This window comes from Sceloporus undulatus, chromosome 1 (genome assembly GCF_019175285.1).
Source record: "Sceloporus undulatus isolate JIND9_A2432 ecotype Alabama chromosome 1, SceUnd_v1.1, whole genome shotgun sequence".
NCBI classification, from domain to species: domain Eukaryota; kingdom Metazoa; phylum Chordata; class Lepidosauria; order Squamata; family Phrynosomatidae; genus Sceloporus; species Sceloporus undulatus.
Genome location: NC_056522.1, coordinates 198,644,573 through 198,651,052, shown reverse-complemented (window position 1 = coordinate 198,651,052; position 6,480 = coordinate 198,644,573).

Genomic DNA, 6,480 nt, shown 5'->3' with positions numbered 1-6,480 from the left:
ATTTTTTAGCAAACCATGTACCAGTTGGCAGGTCCAGGGTTTTTCAGCATCAACAATATTAGTCATCTGGATTTTGTAACAGTACCAAAGAGATATTTTTAATTCCTGAAATTATCGTTTTGGTATACTGTACTGCAGTACTTGGCTGATAATTGTTCACAAAGGCAGACTGCATAATGCTTTGTGTAATGTCTCGAGCATCAGCTGGAAATTGTCCACATGGTTCACACAGCCACTCTATTACAATGCAGCAAATCAAATGCAACTTTTTTTTAGTGTATAAGAGACTTAGGTCGGCAGAGTTCTTCAGCTCATGGTCAGACCAACCAACCGCAAATAAGGATCAGGCATAAAGAGGAACTAAAAAGTGTCTTGAGTGGTTTGGAGTAATCGATGTCATACTCAATTCAGAAAAAGGTAGTGGTTAAGCCATGTAATGCTGCCATCTAGTGTTTGAGTACTGGACACCCATTCATCTGCACATGCAGAGAACGCAGACACTGTTTCCTGCAAATATGGACTCTGGTTTAGAGCATCTCTGTAATGCTAGAGATTGTACAGGCAAATGTTAATGATGCAATTCCTCCCACCCCTAAGAGTGATGGTATGTCAGTATTCAGAAGTTAAGAATGGACTCTTCACACCATACCGATCTCTTGACAGGAGTACTTTTGAATTACTATAATCTGTGCTTTCATTTCTGCTTCTATGTTCTCACTAAGGATACATATTCTTGCTTATTTTATTCTAACATTTTGAGAGTATGCTCTTCATTCTCAAAAGGTGGTTTTCAATAAATTACAATATTTTTGTGCATATAGAGTTTTGTACAAATATGTGAGGTTTTTTTTATACAACCCCCTCTGACCACCAAGACTCATTAATCCTCCAAATGGAGTTCAAGATTTCCTTGTCTTCTAGCCCTATAATAGCACTATGTGAGTTATAAGAGAAGAAGTTGTCATGGAAGTAACCATGACATCACTAACATTAGATTGGCGGTAAGAATGAAGTAGGGTTGATAAAGCAACATACACTTACTATCAGATATTTACTACTAGAACAACTGATGATGTAAGGCCAGGAGTGGCAACCTTTTTTTTTTTCCTCTAGTGGGGGGCTGCTTCCCCTCAGAAAATTGGTCAAGTGGTCACATGTCCTTGATAAGGCAGTGCTGGAGTAGCTGCAGTCAAAGCCCAAAATATTTAAACTACTTAAATTTTCCTTTTCTGGTACCCCACTCTCTCTCTTTTACTCCTTATCGTTACCAAAAGGCAGATTGCTTTTGGGGAGATATGAACTGATTTCTGAACCCCCAATTGCTACCTTTTCTTCCTCTCTTTTGTTCACTGCTTTTCAATTCCAAACCATATTGACCATATTGACCCTTCTAAGAGCAGTCAGAACCTTTGCCTTGAGTTCAGGATTTTGTTCTTTAATATGGTGCTTCAGTGGGCCTTCAGATCTGGCATAGGCCTCTAGCATGGGATGTTGGGCTTTAATCCTTTGCCCTACCTCATTGGGGTCCTGGGTCAGGGGACCTAGGTACCTTAAATGTGCATTGTCATAAAAATAATTTATTGAAGCAAATATTTCTGTGCTATAAATGGGCTGTACACATTTGTCTTCTCATGAAGGACTTTCAAATAATCCACTGGACAAAATACCAGACTACAGTCAAGAAGATCTAGGTTTGAATTTCCACTCATGGGGAAGTCATGAGGCTCACCGGATATGAACCAGTTTGCTCCTCACTCCTTTCTCCAGCAGTGTCAAAGTGTGGTTGTGTCTACAGAACCAACTCAATAAAATTTCCTATCTGAGACAAAATATCAGACTAGAATAGGAAGATCTAGGTTTGAATTTCCACTTATGAAGAAGTCATGAGGCTCACTGGATGAGCTATGAACCAGTTTGCTCCCTTCCCCTTTCTCCACTAATGTCAAAGTATGGTTGCATCTATGGAACCAACTCAATACAATTTCCTATCTGGGTCTGAGACCACTACACCATGCTGGCTCACATCCCCTCCCATTACATATATAAAATCCTGCTAGTTGTTGTATTTGTCTTCCTTTGCTAATGGCAATGGGTCTATATCTTTCACTGTACCTGTAGTGTCTGGGGGCTATCTTAGGAGATGCAGAGCAAGGGACATGGCAGGTCCTCCAACATCACACTGCCACTTCATCCCGCATACAATCTGATGTCAGAAATGGCTGCCATACCTTATTTAATGGCAGGACTGGACCTGTTTGTGAAGATAAATTATGAAAAGACAGGAGAATTTGCATGTAATGTGTCCTCTTACACATCATCAAAGAAAAGAGAATGCCAAAGGGGAAGGGAGTAAAAGAAGAACATAAAACAGATTTTTTTAAAATCCCATCATTTAAACAAATACACTGCTTACTGTAATAGTGAAGTCTACGACCAGATGGCATATGTGCTGCCTAGGTCTGCTGTCCCTTCTTGTGATTCTTTACTTTTAAACTGGATTTGGATAGTTTAAAGGACAGGTTCTTCTAGAGGACTGTCCTATGAAAGGTCTTCACAGAGTAGGACACAGGCCATCCTACCTCTTTTCCTTGGAGGAACATCTGCAATAAACAAGTGATAAGTTCATGCCATTTCTCACTGAAGGCTCTCACCATGATGCCACTCTTTTCCTTTTCTAGAGTCTTGATGAGCACTGCTTGTGCTGAATGGCACAGGAAGCAGAAATGGGAAGTTAAGAATCTATAGAACCATGAGAAATAATTGGGAGATGACACCTAGCCCAACAGAAGTTGCATTAAATTATTCTTGACTAGAGATTTGCTATAATCTATCCTTTGCAAATCCCATACTCTGCCCACCAGGAAGTAGCCAAGGGTTGCCTGTCAATGCTCCTTTCTGAAAATTTGCACTAAAATGAATAATTGGGGCATTCCACACATTAATTGCTTATTATTAATATTACACTAACCCCAAAAGTGGTGTGTGTGTGTGTGTGTGTGTGTGTGTGTGTGTGTAGGGGGTGGGGGTGAGATCCATATCCAAATACCCTTTTTACTAACATTTTACAGCTCACTGTGCTTTTGAATTGAGTGAATAGAAATAGGTCCCCCCCCCTTTATCAAGCAACATTTTAAAAATTGTGTCATCTTCACACATTCCATTGATTCATGCCAGAGGAAGTAGATTCTAATTTAACAAAAAGCTTCTGATAAGTGAAACCCATTGTACAGCTGGAATGCTCTTATTCACCATTCTGAGGAACATTCAGCCATTATCACTACCTATTTGCTGTGAATTGCTGAATGAATTGAAAGGAAAGAAACAATGATAAGAGTTATTTAAAAACCTGCATGTCATAAATAGTGAAAGCAGTGACTGACACAATTAATAACGGTATGCTTTATGCTATATTACAAAAATGTATTATCATAGATTCACCAGTTCTTACTTTTTCAGTAGTTCATCCCCATTTTATATTCTTCAGCATAATCATTTTTGGCAGAGTAAGGCAGCTACTTCAGACAGCTAATTTTGGATGTCATAATTGAAAGGTCAACCAATTGTTAAATTGAGAGATAGGGAAAATTATTTTAGATTTCAGATCCTAGAATCCCTCAGCCAGCATATATCTAAGCGCTATATTGCAAAAATTAAATTAAATTAAATTTAAAAAGCAACTTCTCCAAAACCCATTTTTATTTATTGTTGTATTTTTACTGCCAGGGAAGAGGAAACCACTCAGAGTTTTGTCTTAGGATAGCCCTGTTTTTCAACTGTTCATACAACATCATGAAAAGGAATTAGATGTAATGTTTGTTCCATTACTCTAAGACAAAATCCAGAGCAGGTCCTCTCCCATCCCAAGGGTTATAGGTATTGACGCTAACGTTGAAGATTAGGTCTAAGAAAGAGAATCCAAGTCTTATGAAAAGTAATCACTTGATGAAGGAAGCAGTTGAGTGTTAAGAGAAGGGGTAGGACAAGGTATTTTGCTGCCTACCATAGAAGAGTAAATGATGCTCGCCCTCAAGTCAGGGCGCACTTTTGAAAGACAAAGTGTCCTGTACCAGAATAGCCTGGGTTACAAACCTCTTTGCCCTCTTCACCCAAATACTACATACTTCTGTTATCTCTTCCCCTTATCTTTATTTTTCAAAGATCTTTCTCTTCTTGCTGGTATAGCTATTCTTGCTATGGAAGTTCTGAATCTAGTCTCACTTGTATGGACACTCTTCCTACAGCTGCTCCAAGTTCTGCAGGAAACAGGGGTTTGACTGTATTCCCTACAGACGTTCAACACCAAACTTTTGCACTTCTGTATAAACTGGAGCAGATGTAGAAGTGGTCAAAAAACTTGGGAGGGGATCCACTACTCCTGTGGCAGCAGATCCCCACTGAGTCCTTCTCATTTCCATCCCCCCCCCCCCCCCCACACACACCTATACATACACAGGTGATAGATTCCAACATATCCATGCATGCATTCATACTTGGAGTCAGAACAGGGCAAGTCTCAGTTACATATGGTGGTGTCACTAGCGCTGGTGTTACCCAAGCGTGGCAACTCATGATGTCACTCAGGCTGCCTGGCACACTGCCAGCCACTTTCCTCTGCCAATCAGGCTACCTCTGTCATGGTTGGGGTGAAGTGCCACTGCCATCCAGCTGCTGCTATCCTTCTGAAGCCCCATTCTCACTAGCCCATTTACTCTGGATAGAACTGGGTAGATCTTGTTGTACCCATACCAAATCAGCCCTTTTACAAGTGCCCACTACCCTTTGCCTTGATCAAGGCAATTTGCCCCTCTGAAGTTCACATTTGCAGTACTGCTTTAAAATGGAGCCTCCTTTGTTGTCAATCAAATTCACTTCCGCTTTTGTCAAAGGTGACGTGTCCTACAGCCATTGGCCAACAGAATGGGTGCTTTCCCCCTCCTTTTTTAAAAAAAAAACTGGAGGCAGTGTGGACATATTCTGTCAACTTGTCAAATTTAAAAACCTCCAGGTGTGTGTATGTGTGTTGTATGTATTTGGGTCATTACAGATTATGACCACCCTAAAATGATCCCATCCCGGGGTTTTCTTGGCAAAATTGGTTCCGAGGAGATTTGCCATTGCCTTCCCCCTGAGGCTGAGAGAGTGTGACTCCCCCAATGTTTCCACAGCCTTCCCTCTGAATGCCAGCCTCTAGATTCCCCTTCGTTTCCAGCCCAGCATTTCCTCGTCTTTGGAACCTCTTCCCTTCCCTTCCAGTCCAAAGCATTTGCATAATCTGTCATAATAATAATAATAATAATAATAATAAGTAATCAGTAAGGCCTTTTACAAGGTTTCCCATGATATTCTTGCAAACAAGCTTGTAAAATGTGGGCTAGACAAAGTAACTGTTAAATGGATCTGTAATTGGTTGACCGGCCGAACCCAAAGGGTGCTCAACAATGGCTGTAATGCTGTAAATAAGAAAGTCCATGTTATTTGCTATTAAACTTTGTATCATGACACTGTTTTCTTGTCTAGATACATGTTGAGCACTATATATATGATAGTAGGTGAACCAGAATTGGACAGTAATGAATCTAAAGAACCATGGAGAATAATTGGGAGATGGCACATAGCTCAAGATATCTATCCTCCCTAATTTATATTCATGATATAATTATTCCTGACCAGAGATTTATTATTCTTTCTTTTTCAAATCCTGCATTCTGCTCACCAGGGCTCTTCCCCCTAGTGACTGACTTTAGTACTGCAGGTTACAAATTACTCAGTTTAAATTAAATTATCATGTACTCAGGGAATCAGGAAGTTGGAGTGCAAGAGCTGTTTGATAGTTAATCCTGTCCAGGTCAGTCATCCAGCACAGTCCAGCAAGATGGAAGGAGAAACAAGAGTCTGGTTGTCAGCCAGTCCAGAAATCATTACAGAAAGTCAGTAAAGATAAAAGGTAAAGGTAGTCCATTGACATGAAGGTCTAGTCATAACTGACTGTAGTGGGCAGAGCTCATCTCTGTTTCTAAGCTGGTGGTTATGTGGCCAGCATGACTGCACCAAATGCTGTTACCTTCCCACTGGGAACCTATTTATCTACTTGCATTTGCATGCTTTCGAACAGCTAGATTGGCCAAAGCTGGGACTAGTGACAGGAGCTCACCTCATCATACAGCACCAGGGGCTCAAACTGCCAATTTTCTGATCATCAGAATTGGTATCTTAACCACTAAGACACCACATCCCAGCAAGTCTGTAGTCCATATAAATGACATCAGCAAGGAGTAAAACAAAATTACCAATCATAGCTAGTGCAAGATCAAGAAAACACTATGAAGAGTACTACCAGAGTACTTGCATCAAGTAACCAGGGACCTGCTGGGAAATTTAGAGACAGCTGTCTCAAAACACCAGGTGCCAGATGAATCAGCTTCTCCTAGTTAACAGCTGCTGGGATTTGCATACTGACTCCTTATATCTGAGGATCTTCAA